This window comes from Podarcis liolepis (genome assembly GCF_965112155.1).
Source record: "Podarcis liolepis genome assembly, chromosome: 5".
In the NCBI taxonomy this organism is placed as follows: Eukaryota; Metazoa; Chordata; class Lepidosauria; order Squamata; family Lacertidae; genus Podarcis; species Podarcis liolepis.
In genome coordinates, this window is record NC_139556.1 from 30,848,182 (window position 1) to 30,864,990 (window position 16,809).

Sequence of the window (16,809 nt, forward strand, 5' to 3'; positions counted from 1 at the left end):
TAAAACCCATTGATCACAATTCCATGATTCCATGATAGCGCCTTACAACATCAATTTGCTTGTACAAGGCTGTGTTGAGGGTGGTAGGCTAGGTCACAAATAATGGCTAGTGACTCTACTTGGTACACACCATACTTCCCCGTTTCCTTGCACAGCAGAGCCAACTGTATCCAACTATATCCAACTGCAACTTCTCCAGAGTGCCAATGTGGCAGTGCATTCATGAAGGCTGCAAAGCCAGGTCACAGTCGCATAAAGAGGCATTGTTTTATCTGTGGGTTACAGTGTTGGTAACAAAACACATGTGGCACTGTGTAGTGGAGCAGATGATTCACACCATTCGCGCTGGTATCATTTTGGCTGTGAAAGTTCGTATGGGTCTTCTGTAGCCTGACACTAATCCAAACAATTAGTAAAAAAATAGCAAATTCTCTCTTATGCATTATATGTGTTGGAGAAAAGGTGTGCTGTTTCTTCCCTTGAAATGGTTTCAAGAGAGATAGAAAAGAAAAATCCAAGCTTGGATGAGGTTGCAATAGCCCATGGGAATAAGTAATGCATGAGCCATGTGGGGGGCAGATTTGGGCATTGCACAGGGTGCCACAGATATTTGAGACACCAAGTTCTGCCACAGATTTCAAATTCCAAATTTGAGTAGCAAAATAGGAAATCTGGGGAAATTTCAAATATTTGTGAATATTTGTTTCAGCCCTACTGTGTATCTGTACCTGACTTGCAAATAAATCCACAAAGGACACTAGCGCACATGCCTGCATATACCAATGTTTGTCATTTTTTATTTACTAGCCATGACTATTATGCCAACTATGGCCATTCTTGGACAGGAATAGCCTCAAGCTTCAATTACTCTGTGTGGGGCTGTCAAAATGCAATTTTATTTCACTTCAGGTTGGGCGATCTCTTATTTAGATGGATACTATCAGCAATTTAAGAAAATGTTATCTAATTGGTTTCTGACCACACACATTTGTTTAGTCTGTCTTAAAGAGAATATAGATAAATGCATATCTAATGCTCCAGATCACTAAATGCAATGCTCAGTGCCTCTTGTATATGGCTGTCAATTCTGATGCCAATGTAGCATGATATTAAGCTCTTTCTAATCTTTGTCATCCCAGTCATGGGAAGTTTCATATGGCTTCTGTCACTTGTCAGAGGCCACATACAGGTCCTCATAACGGTGAGGATAAAGAGAGGCGTTATGCTCCAATAACCATCAGACTTGACAGTTATTATATACAGGAGACACGATTCCTGCAGTTTCTCATCTTTAATGAAAAGTATCTTGTCTCAAATGCTTCCATGTCATACTGGCTTTACATTTGCTCACCAGTTTTTGGAGTGAGGTCTGTGATTTCCAGTTTGAACATTAAATTCAGCCCTCTTCACTTGTTAAAATTAGAGTAATGTAAACACATAAGAGGAAGCAGCAAGGATGGGTCGCTAGTCGCCCAGAGTGGCTGAGGCAACCCAGTCAGATGGGCAGAGTACAAACAATAAAAATTGTTGTCATTGGTGTCATCTCCACCTTCCACTATCACCGTTTCTTTCACCTTCCAACTCACAGAAAGCAAAGGTTTGAAATGAGAAGCATTCTGTAGTTGTGCAGGCACCCTGTGCCTTTTAGACTCTTGGTTAAATTCAAAACTTCAATTTCCACAAGCTGCAAGGTGACAAATGGAGATGGAGTGGGGCACTCACCGCCCATGTGTTTACTTCAGCACCTCAAGAAGGCTTTTTGAGTGAGAGTGCCTTAGGACATATGGTTAAAAGCCCACATGGTCACGCACTTGAGAGCTTAGGTCAGCCTTTCTCAAGCTTGGGTCCCCAGATGTTGTTGAACTACAACTCCCATCATCCCTAGCTAGCAAGGCCAGAGCTCAGGGATGATGGGAGTTGTAGTCCAACAACATCTGGGGACCCAAGGTTAAGAAACACTGGCCTAGGTGGAGGTAAGTCCAATAGGAATTGTGTGGCGATGCCAATTATATGAACTGGTACTTATGCACTTGCATCTAGCATGACTGCAACTGGCTTTTTTGGGGGGGGGAGCAGTCACAATTGTCCAAAAGAACAGCGTTGGTAGGTCATACCATTGCCTCCTTCAGTCTGTGTGATCCATGCTCTGACAAGTGACCACCAGGAGCTTTTAAACATATCAGCTGGGATATTGTGTCCTAGTTTTATGTATTTATTTATATGTTGACAAATTTTTGTCACATATACTGCATTAATTCTGCCACCCAGTTCTTGTTATCTAAATTTGTTGTATTCCCTAGTGAGCTATAATTTTGGAGTACAAAAAACTAGCTTTGGTATATTGATCCAGAGCCCAAGAGAGTGGCAGTTGAAAGACCATTCTCCTGGGCCTACAAACATTCTGCAGTTGTCATTCTCTTCCTGTTTTTCAGATAATATGCATTTTAATATCAACTTCTAATCCTCTTCTCAGGTAAATGAATATAAAAAATATAAACAGAATGATAAATATTGTATGTCTCATCTAAAATGTCAAATGTTACTGATAGTGAAACCTAGGCTACCAAATACTGGATATCAAATAATATATCAATGTTCATTTTACTAATATGTATAGCCTCCTTTCCCTGAGAAATAAATCCAATAAATAAACAAAAGAAATGTAGTATACAAAAAATAGTCCTCCATCTGCCACAGAGTGGCTGGACACTACTGAAGTCCAAGATGAGAAGGTCAAAATGTTGGTTAGGCCAACAAAAAGGGCCTCTCTCCCATTCCATCTCCTCTAATAAGATGCATAGCTGATGGCTTTTCAGAGAGTCCAAGAGGAGAGGGGCTTGAATGAATAACATGGGCCAGGAATAGCCAACATAGTGCCTTCTACACGTTCTTGAATTCCAGCTCCCGTCAGCACCTTTCAGCTTGGCTAGTGATCAGGAATGGCTGGAGTTGAAGACCACCAACATCTGGAGGGGATCGCACTGTGGAAGGCATAGACAGCCAAATATCAATTATTAGTTATCAAATAGCATGGTTTACCGGGTATCACATGAGATGTGCAGATCAGAGTTACTGCCTCTGCATAGATTTTACAGTGTTTACACAGGATTAATAATTTAAGTCGCTGGACAGTTCCTGGGGTACTAATGAAGTGGCAATGGTTTTGTTTTTTAATCTTGCAAAGCCACCCTGTCATCAGCAAGGAATAGAGAATGAAGTTGATAATTTAGTATTCAGACCAAGCCTCTGGTGGACAGTAGATGCTGATGGCATTTAGCAGTACTTGTGCTTTTCAACAATGATTCGTCGTAAAACATTTGTCTCCTGACTCTGTTATCAAACATTCTTTGGCACTCATTTCTCTCTCTCCTTCTCTCCCCTCCCCCCCAGCATGTCGCTAATGCCAGTTGAGATTTGAAATAGTCTAAACAACTGAATACTTAAACTACAAGGAGTCTGGGGCAAAGAATCTTGTATTTGTAAAAAGGGCGATATTTGCATTTTTAGAAGATAGTAGTAGCAATGACTCCTGTAACTCCATAAGTCCCTTGACAAATAAGATTCCATTTATTTATATTGCTATATGGAAGAAAAGATCCAATATAATAATGTTGCTTTCTGCATCATTCCCCCTACCCCTCCATTTTAAGTACCATTTGTTGCAAAGGCTTCAACAGAAAACTGGAAGGCCTTCACAAACAAAAATAATGGGGAATTACCACCAGATCATGTAGTGTAGAGCTAGCCAACTTGATGCCCTCCAGAGGTTGTTTAAAAACACTCCCATCATCTTTGATCATTGGTCAGGTACCTGGAGCTGATGGGTGTTGTATCCATGACATAGTGCAATCTTGTGCATGTTAACTCAGAAATAAGCCCCACTGATTTTAATGGTGCTTACTCCAAAGTAAGTTTGTACAGGGTTGTAGCTTGAGAATGTGTGTTCCTAAGCAACTTTCCTAATGCCACTCTTTATTTTTAACCTGTTCAGCACTGGATATTTTTGTCATCCATTATCATCATCATCATCTCAAATTAATAGTGTGCAGACAAATAATAAACATAACACTTAAAATTAAAATGATGTTACAGTTTTGTAATCCCTAAATCAGGGTTGCCAGTGCTGCACCTGCAGATGGCAGTTGCCACACGAGTACCTCTTAAGGTGCCCACAAAAGGTCTCAGAAAATATTTCCTCAAGTATCCACAATACATGAGAGTCTTTTGCTCTTCCTATTCAGTTCCTTCCAGTAGCACCTTAAAGACCAACTAAGTTAGTTCTTGGTATGTATCTGAAGAAGTGTGCATGCACACGAAAGCTCATACCAAGAACTAACTTAGTTGGTCTTTAAGGTGCTACTGGAAGGAATTTTTTTTATTTTGACTATGGCAGACCAACACGGCTACCTATCTACTATTCAGTTCCTGTTTGCACTGGCAGCGGTTTTGTGACTGGTGCTCATCGCACTTCCTCAAAATTGCAAAAATGTCCCCTGTCCAAAATGGGTTGGTGGCTCTTATTTTAAACCATTTTTTCACAAGTGGGATCCACTTCAAAATAAATTGCTTAACATTAGTGCCTTGGTTCTAGGCCCAGTGCAATGATTCCCAAACTCTGTGCTTCAAGAGGTTTTGAAGAATGCCTTGGAAAACAAAGCAGAGAAGATGAATGACTCTACCACTCTATTCACTTGGAGTGGGTAGGCACTGTGCAACATAGGTCTCTCTCTGACACCATATGATTGGTGACATCAGCCCAAAGTAGGAAGAAAGGAATCAGGATGCACTAAGAATCTTTGATGCAGCCTGCATAGCAGAGTGAAAGGCATAAAGGAATGCCAGAAGCACTTTCATTGCCAGACAGTATGGCCCCATCCCTACGTGGACCAAGGGGAGGGTATAGTAGTAATTGCACTCAGGGATGCTTGAGCTGTTAGCCAGATGACAAAAACAGAAGCATAGTCATGGCCAATGCACAAGTTTTGCAGTCTAGTGAAGTGCAGGCAAAGCAAGGCAAGATGGCTTTGTATTGCTACTCTGAGGGATGGAGGAGGCATTCCAGTCAGCTCACTTTCAATTCATTTCACATCACATTCATTTCAATTCACTTTTCAAAACAATATGCAAACTGAAGCCCAGCTGTTCTTCAAAATTGGCCCTTTGCTGCATTTTGTCACGCCAAGTATTGCATACAAAAATGCATATACTATAGTAAACTGTGCATATAAATGCATATATTAGTGAAAATAAGATATAAAAATGCATCAGCGGAAATTGCTTTGCAAAAATGTTTGCACACAAATTTGTTTAATAGGAGAAATTAGCAGAAACATGCTGACAAGCTCTCTTAAGGACTCCCTTCCCTGCTTTCAAACTGCAGACTGATGTGGAAATGTGGATAACTGAACCCCAGAGTGGAAAAATGAGAAATTCTGTAAACTGCCTTGTGATCTTCAGGTGAGGGGAGGGATATATACATTTAAACAAATAAATAAATGGGAAGAAAATGAAATTGAGATATTCTTCCATTGCTAGTGATGGGTTGTTCAGATTGAGGAGCAAGCTCTGAGGCCAGAGCTCTGTAAGTCTGGGTAAGTGAGGATTGTCCTGCGGACTCAGCTGGCAATTCTGTGGGTAGGTTTGTACTGTCTACAATTGCATCCTTCCAGCAGAGCAGGAATAGTGCTGATGGCCCTGGAAATAAGGCAAAAGGTGGACACTGCACTTTGAGACCCCTACTATCAGTTTTGACTCAGGAACCCAAAATATAGGAAACACTGTCCTTGTGCATTACTTTATTCATAACCTTCCATTTGAATCCTTACTTTGAATCGGTGCTTTTATCAGGCTAGTAGAGATGAAAATGTTCTTCAGTTTTGTTTCCCTACAATTGGATTGAGTGGTATTCTATTCAGTGTAATTTGGATTCAGAGCTACATTTCTTCCTGTTTTCCTCCACTGAAGCCATAGAATACTGATGAATCGCAGGCAAAATTCACCGAGGGAGCTTGCCTTGTTTTCTTTGTTGTTTTCTAACCAGTTTTTCCCTTTCGATGTACTGTTTTGTTTTTTGAATCCCTTTCCTGCTTTCATCTTGTCCCAGCATAAAAGCTAAATATTTTAGGAGCTATGGAAATGAGAGCTTCGCTGGTCTTGTTTGTCATACTTCCAACCTGAGTGCTTCATATTTCCTGTATTTTTGTGTGTGCTTCTTTGTGTGTGCTCATTGGAATGTCCAGGTAAAGGGATATAAGCTACCAGTGCTAACCAGGGACTTCAGGCTGATACCTTAGAGCAGTGTTTCCCAACCTTTTTTGGGCAAAGGCACACTTGTTTCATGAAAAAAATCTCGAGGCACACCACCATTACAGCCCCGTGACGTCAGCGCGCAGCGTCACGCCGGGAGGGACATAAATTGCTAGCAAATTACATAATCACCTCCTTGAGGGCTGGCTCATCTTCTCCGAAGGCAGAACCCCATTAATTAACAGCACAGACTCACACCATAGCCAAGACGAGGGGGGAAAACCTCAGTCATGCACAGTCATGCACATGTGGGGGCTAAATGAGGACGAAGACCGGGCAGAGAGCAGGGTTCAAATCACCCCACCTGGCCAGGACAATCCCTGGGTGCTCCCTTGGGCCACTCGCCTGACCCACCTCGCAGGGCTGTTGTTGCGAGGATAACACGGGGAGAACCACGCGCGCCCCCGGGAGCTCCTTGGAGGAGAAAGCGGGCGATGAATGCAATGCACGAAATATATGAGAGGCGACCAGGTTTTGCAGGTGAGGGGCCCCCGCCAGCCTCCGCTTCCAACACCCGGCGCAACGACGCCGAAGTTTCCCCCCGGGCTCGGCTCGGGGAGCAGCGCTGCTCCCCCCCGGCTCCCCTTCGCCCTCCCGGCTCTCTCTGCCGCCCACTGGGGACCCCCCTCACCTGCCAAGTCCGGAGCGCCGGTGGAAGTTGCATGCATGCATGCATGCAGGGCGCCACGTTGCCATTGCATTGCACTGCATTCCATGCAACGCCTGCACGCATGCATTGCCTTGCACGCCCGCCAAGGGGTCTCCCCGCGGTCCGATGCGTCCCCTCCGGCGCGGATGCAGCATTGCAAAAATAACACACACACCCCGACGCAGCCCTACCTGGGGGGCAGCCTCCGCCGCTCCGCCTCTGCGGGGATCCCCGGGCTCCATCCTGCCGCCCGATCTCCGCGGGGGCGCAGGCAGGCTGCGCGGGGTCTGCGCGGAAGAGCCCCTGCCCGCCCGGCCGCCGCCGCTGCGCTCATTCCATGGCCGGGAGAAGAGCGCTTCAAAGAAAACGCCCGGCCCGCCAGGCCACGCTGGGAAACGTAGTTCGCGCACCCCGCGCGGGCGCGGAGCCCAAGGGCGAGGGGACTACGGATCCCGGCAGCCCCCGCGCCGGGGACGGAGGGGGAGAGGCCGGGTGCAGGGATGGAGGGACGGGTGGGCGAGCGAGTGAGTGAGTGGCAGCCGCCAAGCCTTGGCCGAGAGCCAGGAAGGGCCTCCCCGGAGGAGGAGGAGGAGGAGGGAGGCGCAGAGCGGGAGGGAGGGAGGGAACCCCAGGGGTCATCTATTGACGGCGCCCCAATCGAAAATTTGACTTTTTTTAAAAAAAAAATCTTTCGAATTTTTCTAATTTTTCCCGCGGCACACCAGGCAACATCTCGCGGCACACTAGTGTGCCACGGAACAGTGGTTGGGAAACACTGCCTTAGAGAGCCATTGCTGGAGTGCCAGCCAGCAGTGGTCTGACCCAACATAAAGCAGTTTCTTATGACCATAAGTTTAAACCTAATAAACAATAAAAGGGGAAGGGAAGCATGAGAGGCTTCTTTCTGTCACCTCCCTTTCCCACAGGGACCTTTCAGGTTTGAAGCCATTGCCAGTTCTTTCTTGACATAAATCCCACATTGCAGCATTAGCCCTATTCAGAACAGTTGACAATGGAGTCGACCAAAGTGGTGGCAACCCTGGCCTTAATTGTAAGTAGTGTCAAACCCAGGACCTGATAGGAGGCAAGTGTGGTTGAACTGACCACAAAGTTGTCAAATTCAATTCATACACAACATATACACAAGTGAATTGGCAAGGAAATTGAACACAGCCACATTTGATTTCAAAAGAGGAAACTTACCCATAATAGGGATTTTTTGAGCCTCCAGCACTTGAAAGTATGATCAAAATGTATATGTAAGAAATAGCCACCTTACAACTTCTCTTTCTATAATAAAACTTCTATAATAATGCCCAGCTGTGTAGATTGACATATAAACTAAACAATGTCTTAGATTTCTTTTCAGACCTAACATCCAGGATAGATTAGCCCAGGACCATTTTCTCCCATTTTACTTTAAACAAAGTGTTGTGGTTTGTTAGTCAAACAAATGGTGAGTTGCCCAAGGTTATATGGGGAAAGAGTTGTATGCTTATACCCCAAAAACTGGCTCATATGTTGTCTAACTAAATGTCAGTTGATGCTACTGTTCATCTTGTACAGATTAGTATTTTTAGTATTGCCCATAAAACATTGAACCCTGGGTATACGTATGCCCTATTCCCCCCCCCCCGGCCGCTGCCACCACTAAAATGTCTTCCTCTACAATCACTTCTGATAAGGGCTCTATTTAATAGGTTCAAAATGATTTGGCCCCAAGTCAGCCTGTCTTTGCATCTCCTTAGAAAAATGAAACTTAAAAAGAGCTACTTTGAAATCATTATTTTATTAAAAGGAATTCACTTCTGAGTGGAACAAGATAATTTGAAATTAATTACCATCTTGTAAAAAACAGCCGTGCGGTTGCTTGCTATGCAAATGCTACACTTGGAAAAAGTAACAAGAAGACCAAACAAAACATGATGTGGGAAGAAATCTTTTATGTTGTTATTTTAAACTTTAGTCACTGTTCTTGTGACGGGGACTCATTATAACAGATGATACATATTGGCTCAGTGGAAGCCATTAGGGAGAAATCCAGTGAACTATCTTCTCCATTTATTATCTACCAGCCAGCAACATTCTCCATGGGGGAAGAAAAATCTATATTCACTGTCTGAATCATCAGACAGAATATTAAGAAAACCAGCAAACGGGATGCCGGATCCAGCACTCTCCACAAGTAGCAGTAGTTTGGGAAAGAGAACCAAAATATGGACCATTTGCAGTATCTTGCTCTGGATGATACAAAATTTATTACATGCTGAGAATCTGGTTGAACTGGGAAATTTCCTGTGTCAGCCACCAACCAATCAAAACAGGAAGAATATTGTATTGGGAGAGCATTGTATTGGAAGGGTCGTATCTCAGTGAATATGCTTTGCATGGAAAATATCCCAGGTTGAATCCAAGGCATCTTCAGATAGGGTTGGGAAATATTTCTCTCTGAAATCCTGGAAAGCGGCTGCCAGTCACTGTAAACATATTGAGCCAGGTGGGCTAATGTCTTCATTCAGTCTAAAGCAGCTTCCAGTTTCCTGGTGCCATAAGTCACAGTTTGCTGGGACATACAGGAGCTGTACAAAAGCATCTGCCAGAGTATACGGGATTTGAACTGTGAGCGTCTGGGTACATGTGCAAATAGCCATCATGGTGAGCAAGAAGAATGAAGCAGCTTTGCTCTCCAAGGTTCTTCAACCATCCCATGCTCTCGTGCTGCTTAATTCCTCCTTTCTTGTCCTGGATATAGATATTTCCTGGTCAGGCCTGTGTTTTGTGCTTCCCAAGGTGGCTCTCCGTATCAGCAGAATCTCTGTTTCAAACACTCCCACAGTGCTCCTTTCTGAATGGGATTCCAAACACACATTTGTGAATAATGCCAAAATTCATTGCACAGTGTTTTTATACACATGCAAAATGTGTAATTTAGCAGTCTAATAATCATTACCTCAGATAAGTTTGGTTTATTTGTATCTAGTCATCAGACTACCATCTATTATAAGCAAGAATAACAAACAAAAGGGAACTACATAGCTAAATAAAATTTAGAAATGGTAAAATAAGTAAAATAAATACAATTTGCATAGACCTGAATAAAATAATATAAAAGCATAATCCAACTTAAAATTATATCGAATATGATAAAACTATCAAGTTTGGTTAGGGCAAGAGAGGGAAGACAACTCTTACAACTGCTTTGTAGAAAAATGAAGTATGTTTAGTGTGTATGGTACACGGAAATGAGCATTTTATTTTATTGTTATTATGAAAATCTTCTGTATTTCTAACACACCTGTAAAAAAATAACTCTGAGTCTCCCTGGTCTGAAACAGCATGACCCTGTAAAACTTGCTCTTAAAATTATTTCAACACAGCTTAAATAAATTCACACAAACGGGAACAAAAGTATATAGAAATAATAATGTAGCAAAATTCTGAACTTCCCTGGCAAGACACAACATTCTCTTTCAATTCCCCCCCCCCCACCCTCAATTAAGGCAGATAGAAAATGTGGCCTTTATTGTAGTTTGGCTGCTCACAGCTCTTTATGTGCACCAAATACGGTATATTTCCCCTCTCATGCTTTTGAAAACCTTATTGATTTAGTCCGCTCACAAAAATGCCATAACCTTCTATTTAATATCTCATGCAGCAACAGAGATCAAGATTCATTATAGAAAAAGAATTCACCTTAAATAGTTTTGCACTCCTTTTTGTTTGCTACTTTTGTGTAAGCAAAACTAGAACAGTTATCCTTCAAATGCTGGGGTTGTATTTCCCCCCATAGACACACTTAATAGTTGCTAACCTCTTTGTAAGGCCTTCTAGAAATGTTTGATATGCCTGTGCTTGATTTCACCCACTCTATGGCCCTATTTTGGCCCATATGGCTATAGATTTGTATAGTGGTTAGTCAATGTATATTCTGGGATAAGAATGCAAGACTGATGCCAAAGGTATCTATGGAATGGCATACCAAATTGTTAACAGGACCAAGAGCAGTGGAATTTTCTTTTACCTATTGCCAAGGGTTTGAGCTTTTGTGGAGTCTGAACCCTCACCTTTATTGATTGATCATACTTTGCTGCCCCTTTATGAGAAACCAAGTGGAACGTTGGAGAAATTGGTGGGTAAGGCCTCTGCTCTGTCTGAGGATGTTTTCTACAATAAACATTTGATTTTCTACATCTTTTTGCTAGAGCTAGCTAACAGCCAGCAGAATACAAATAAGTTGAATTCATGTCAATTCTGTCATTGCCCCAGCATGCACACTCTGCACTAGACCTGTCAGTTTATTGAGAAATTGAAATGTGGAATTAAAGCAGTATTGAACGGTCAATAGAGCTCAGTTGCCAGCCTCCCTTTCATCCCTGCAAAACTTGCCTGTGAGCAACCATCAGCATAGAATTGCTTGCTAAACTCCAATCCGACTCACAGATGGTGAAACAGTTGCAGTGCTTCCGTTTCCACAGAGGAAGACCAAGAGATGATCACCACCCCAAAGCGCGATTGCAGTTGTCAGCTAAGGGAGCATTTGGGGCTTTCATCAGAAGGGAAAACTGGGGAAGATCTGTGCATTCCTGATAAGAATGGGCAATTCTGTCAGCTTTTGTTTCTCTTTTTCTCCAATCTCAAGTTCAATTATCCACATTTCCACATTCGCTTGCAACTTTTTAAAACAACAACAACATTATTTATACCATGCCCATCTGGCTGGGTTTCCCCAGCCACTCTGGGTGGCTCCCAACAGAATATTAAAAAATGCGATAAAACATCAAACATTAAAAACTTCCCAAAACAGGTAATGAAAATTTCTCCTGATATACACAGTTTTGTATGTAATTTTACCCGATGTACATGTTTTTACAAATAATTTCCCGTAATATAATACAATTTAGATATTATTTTCACTGTATATAGATTTTTCTGCACACTTAGTGTATGCTTTTGTGTGCTTGGCTAGAGAATTGCATTGCAAAATTTGGGGAAGTGTGAATTTTGAAGGACGGCTGCATTACAGTTCACATTATGTTTTGGGAAGTGCAAACTGGGTAGATTCACCTTTAAATATAAACTGAACTGAATTTCTCCCCCATGCCTACTTCTGGTAGAAGTGAGGGGGTGGGTGGATATGAGGAATAAACATGTAAACTGGGACTCTATGTGTTTAGGCCTTCACATTTGAGTGGCCACATCAAATGTTACATTGCGTGTGTGGCAGAAGGAATGCCTGCCCACTTCACCACAGGAATGCAGTTGTTGGCTGGGAAAGCCTAACTTGATAACTCACATTAAATGTGAGAATGTTCTCCACTGACATGTCAAATTTCTGTGGTTGATATCTGATAGCCCCTTCACAAGTGGAACTCATCACTTGATCCTACAGTTATCAGGTGATGAACATGCACATGTGAATGAATTCTTAAGTGTTGTAAGTGACCTCTTCAGCAGCCTCAGGGGGCAGGTCTTCCAGGACTCAAAGCCAAGCTGGTCTCTGGCCTCCTCAGCAGCCTCAAGTTTTGTAGCTGGAGTCAGTCAGGGTCCCACCCACCCATGCCAGGTGGGGAAAAAAGCCAGCAAGGCACTTTCTGTCTTTCTTTTATAACAAAAGGCTTTGCCAACATTCACATTGGGACATTCTGTGGTAAATGAGGAAGTTGCTAGGCTGCTCACTGCAGTGAGCACTTTGAAGTATTGGCAAATCTTGTTTTTTAAAAAAATAAAAGGAAGATACTGCAGGGGAGAAGGGAACCCTCTGTTGCCTTGTGTAATGGCAAATCCAGTCATCACCAATTGTTTTCACTCGCTGCATGAAAACAAACTGTTTTTTCACCCATTCTTCCCCCACTCCTCAAACAAGTGAAAATCTGGGCCAGTGTATTTGGTCCCACATTAAATACATCTTATTATGATTGGTTTATATGATCATTTCATATGCATTCACACTTTCAATCATTCTCTTTGCTGGTGATATAAGAGATTGTCCTCTTTCCTGTTCTACTGCTGCAGTCCTGATGGTGCAAACAACACTATTGTACACTCGCTGTGAATTGAGAAAATCACACTTTTCAGCAGATACTCACTCCTGTGAAGGAAATCAATATGCCCAACCTAAGTGAAATAACTGCTGGCAATACAGTAATTAGGTCATTAAACAGCAATGGATATGCATTAAGAAGCAACACAGAATGCCCTCAGCTCTGTTAAAAACAGCACATGCTAAAGCTGGAGGTAGTTAGCAATATCAACTAATTAGATGCAGAACAAGAGAGAGGATAAAGAATAAACTATTTTTTAATTAAAATAAAAAATTCCTTCCAGTAGCACCTTAAAGACCAACTAAGTTAGTTCTTGGTATGAGCTTTCGTGTGCATGCACACTTCTTCAGATACCTGAAGAAGGTATCTGAAGAAGTGTGCATGCACACGAAAGCTCATACCAAGAACTAACTTAGTTGGTCTTTAAGGTGCTACTGGAAGGAATTTTTTATTTTGACTATGGCAGACCAACACGGCTACCTATCTACTATTTTTTAATTGATAAGGTTCCCGCAAAGCTGTGAGGAGAGATCACAATAGCTAGGTTTTTGGCAGTTTGTGAAATATCAGCTTTAATCTCTGAAGCAACCTGCTATTAATAGATGCTAGAAGAAACAGACGCTAGAAAAAATACTCCAAACACATAGAAAATACTTCTGAGCTTAATTATTATGAAGGCTAGGTAATCAACACAGATACCATATCTCTCCAAAACCAGAGAGTAAAATCAAAAGAGAAACGCAAATCCTTCACTGTTTTCTGATTATTTTGAAATAGCAAATAAGATAATAAGTAGCTGCATTTTTTAACAATGTGAGAAGAAATATATTTGCCATGGGAAGATACAAATTGATCACAGTGCCCTGTGATACAATGAGGGATGGGTTTACCTATCCACAGTCACTGGCCATTCTGAATTGTTAAACAGAATTTTTTTATCCTAAAAATGATAATGATTTTTACATGCATTTTAGCATTTATACTTTAGTTTTGCCAGTGTGGTGTAGTGGTTAAGAGAAGTAGACTCGTAATCTGGTGAACCGGGTTCGTGTCTCCGCTCCTCCACATGCAGCTGCTGGGTGACCTTGGGCTAGTCACACTTTTCTGAAGTCTCTCAGCCCCACTCACCTCACAGAGTGTTTGTTGTGGGGAAGGAAGGGAAAGGAGAATGTTAGCCGCTTTGAGACTCCTTCGGGTAGTGATAAAGCGGGATATCAAATCCAAAACTCTTCTTCTTCTTCTTCTTCTTCTTCAACTACTGGTTGATCCTACATTAGAACTGCTAGAGGAATCTGTCCTTTGCAGGTTCTGATACTGACCTAATCCCCACTTTCTACACCTATGTGTGGATTTGAAGGTACCTTTATGCATTTCGTGGTTGGAGCCTGGCAAACCGCATGGTCTAAGTCACCCAGTGGGCTTTATGATTGAGGTTGGAGTTGAATGCACAGCACCTTAACCCAGGGCTCTTTTTTAGCTAGAACTCACCAGAACACAGTTCTGGCACCTCTCAGCTGAGCGCCATTGCCACTGTAAGAGAACAAGGGAGGTGTTCATGGTGAGTTCTGGCACCTCCTTTTCCAGAAAAATTGCACTGCCCTAACTGCTTCAAATTCTGTCTACAACCCCATTGTATGATAGTGGGGCCGATATGTTTTCAGCATTTCCCTCTCAAGTCTGGGAACAATTTGATGTTCCTTGGTCTCTCAAATTCCTTGTGGCCATTTCATGAGCAATATTCTTCCCATTACAGCCACAGCATTACCAGTGCTATAATCTGAACATTCCCTTATAATGCAAACTTTTATAGGGCAATCAAACATTTTGTTGAGCTGTTAGATATTATGCTGTAAAATGCATCCTTAATTAATAGATGTCTGACAGGTTCTATCTGGTGTATTTTACATATTCACAACCTCTCGGGTTTTTTGGTTTAATTTCCTGCACGTTAGCATCATTCAATGGGATATTAAAAATGTCCAATTTATTTCTCCTGTCAAATCTACAAAGCAGGAGCAAGTTCTTGTAGTGATTGTGGTATCCTGGAATAATCTAATGATGTTGTGCCCCCATTTTATGCTCTATATAGCACTGAGTGTATGCTGTACGTGAGTGGGTAGACATGGTTGGAATGGCAGATTGAATCCAAGAGATTATTAAAATGTCCATCAGACGTTTGAAAAGTTTGAAATCTGCAACATGGCTCTGAACAAAAAGGGGAGTGGTAACTTCATCCAGTCACATCTTGTTCTGTGCCTTCTCTCTATACTTTATACTTTAACTATACAGTTAAATTTAAAAATGAACAGTTAAAAGGGGGGGAGTGTGCAGATGGAGGGGATTGGTCTACTGATTGCTGATGTCACAATGACAAGTTGCTTGGCAACAGCTGCTTCCCAACTTGCCGGTGAGTGGCAGTTGCAGCCCAATGCGACACGTCCTCTCTCCTCTGGACACACAGCACCATTTTAGATTGTTCCCCTATCTCCTCCAGCCACCATGGAGGCTCACAGGTTCCTGCCTAACCCATCCTTCAAAGGAGCCAATCCGCAGCGGTTGGGGGAGGGCATGGCCAGCTACTTAGACTGACTGACCACTCAGCACAGCATCCAGTCGGCCAGGAGCATCGCCCATCCCTTCCCCTCCCTTCATTAATAGTTGATTACCACTCTGTTTCTTTTCAGCTAGCCGGACTTTACTGTGGTCTTTTGGCGGCTGCCGTATTTGGAGCCGGGAAGCAATTTTCCCTGCTCTGCAGGTTTCACCTTCCCCATGGACACAACTGTGGCGGTTTAGGCCTTAGGCGGAATCCTATAGTCTTTCATCCAGCTGAGGTGTGGTGAAGTGGTGACTCACCCACCCCATTTTCCCTGCAGCGGCGTTAACAGGGTACCTCGTTAGAGGGCTCTGGAAGGAAGTCTCTGTCCAAAGAGCCAAGTGCGTAGGCCTAGCGGACCATAGAGTTTCCCTCAGGATTTGGGGGCCATCTGTGTAAATGTGCGTTTTGCGATGGATCCATCCCCGAATAGACCCTGTCATGCCCCAGTTCTCCAGTGGGGGGCAGGCTGAGAGGGATAAATGCCCAACGCCTTTCTTTGCCAAAGCTTCCTACATCTGAAATCAATTAAGTTGTGGCCATTTAAATCCCAGACAGTTGTTGTGTCCGTTCATTTTACCACTCAGATTTTGCGGCTGGGCATGCAACTGATGTTGTCCTTTCAGAATCTGCTACCAGACTATGCTGTTGTGAATTAAAACCATGTTTTACTTCAGTTCCACTTCTCATGAGATATATAGTCACTGCTTTTCTTCCATTTTGTGGAAATAAAGTATTCATTACCCATGAAGAAAATGATAGTAACACTTAAAAATTCTGGACAAAAATGCTCATCAGATCTGCATGGCAGAACTTAAGCTAAGATGCTGTGTTCTCTGTGTCATCACAAAGAAATCAAGGGCTTCTTTAAATTGGCAATGAAAGTCATTAGGCACTGAAAAAAGGGGGAATGTGGAAAGTTTTTTCCCCTTTCAGGTAAATTTGCTTTGACATCTGTGAAAGCCTGTGCTGCTTTTAGACCAGATCCCCTAGGATACTTGGTGTATTCTGGGTTCTCTCTAGGGCTTGTCTTCTCAATAAGAAAAAGAAACAATTTCACATTTATACAAAAAAGGGGGCAAGAATCAAAGCATACTAAGCAACAATAGGAAATGAAAAAGGCCAGGGGAAAGTATCACGTAAGTGATTCATTTAACCTGACCAAAAGTCCAATAGGAAGGTAATACAAAACAATGTAATTTAAAGGCAACGTATGT

The 16,809-nt window shown here is 42.6% G+C and overlaps 2 long non-coding RNA genes across 3 annotated transcripts in view; both read left to right on the forward strand.

Moving 5' to 3' along the window:
- Positions 1-5,449, forward strand: part of LOC310706761 — a 45,888-nt gene extending 40,439 nt beyond the window's left edge. The window contains exons 2-3 of the long non-coding RNA XR_014526155.1: positions 2,433-2,473; positions 5,315-5,449. This is a non-coding gene — a long non-coding RNA (uncharacterized lncRNA). The remainder of the gene's footprint in view (positions 1-2,432; positions 2,474-5,314) is intronic.
- LOC310706698 overlaps positions 1-16,809 on the forward strand; it is a 139,856-nt gene that overhangs the window by 105,663 nt on the left and 17,384 nt on the right. The window lies entirely within an intron of this gene.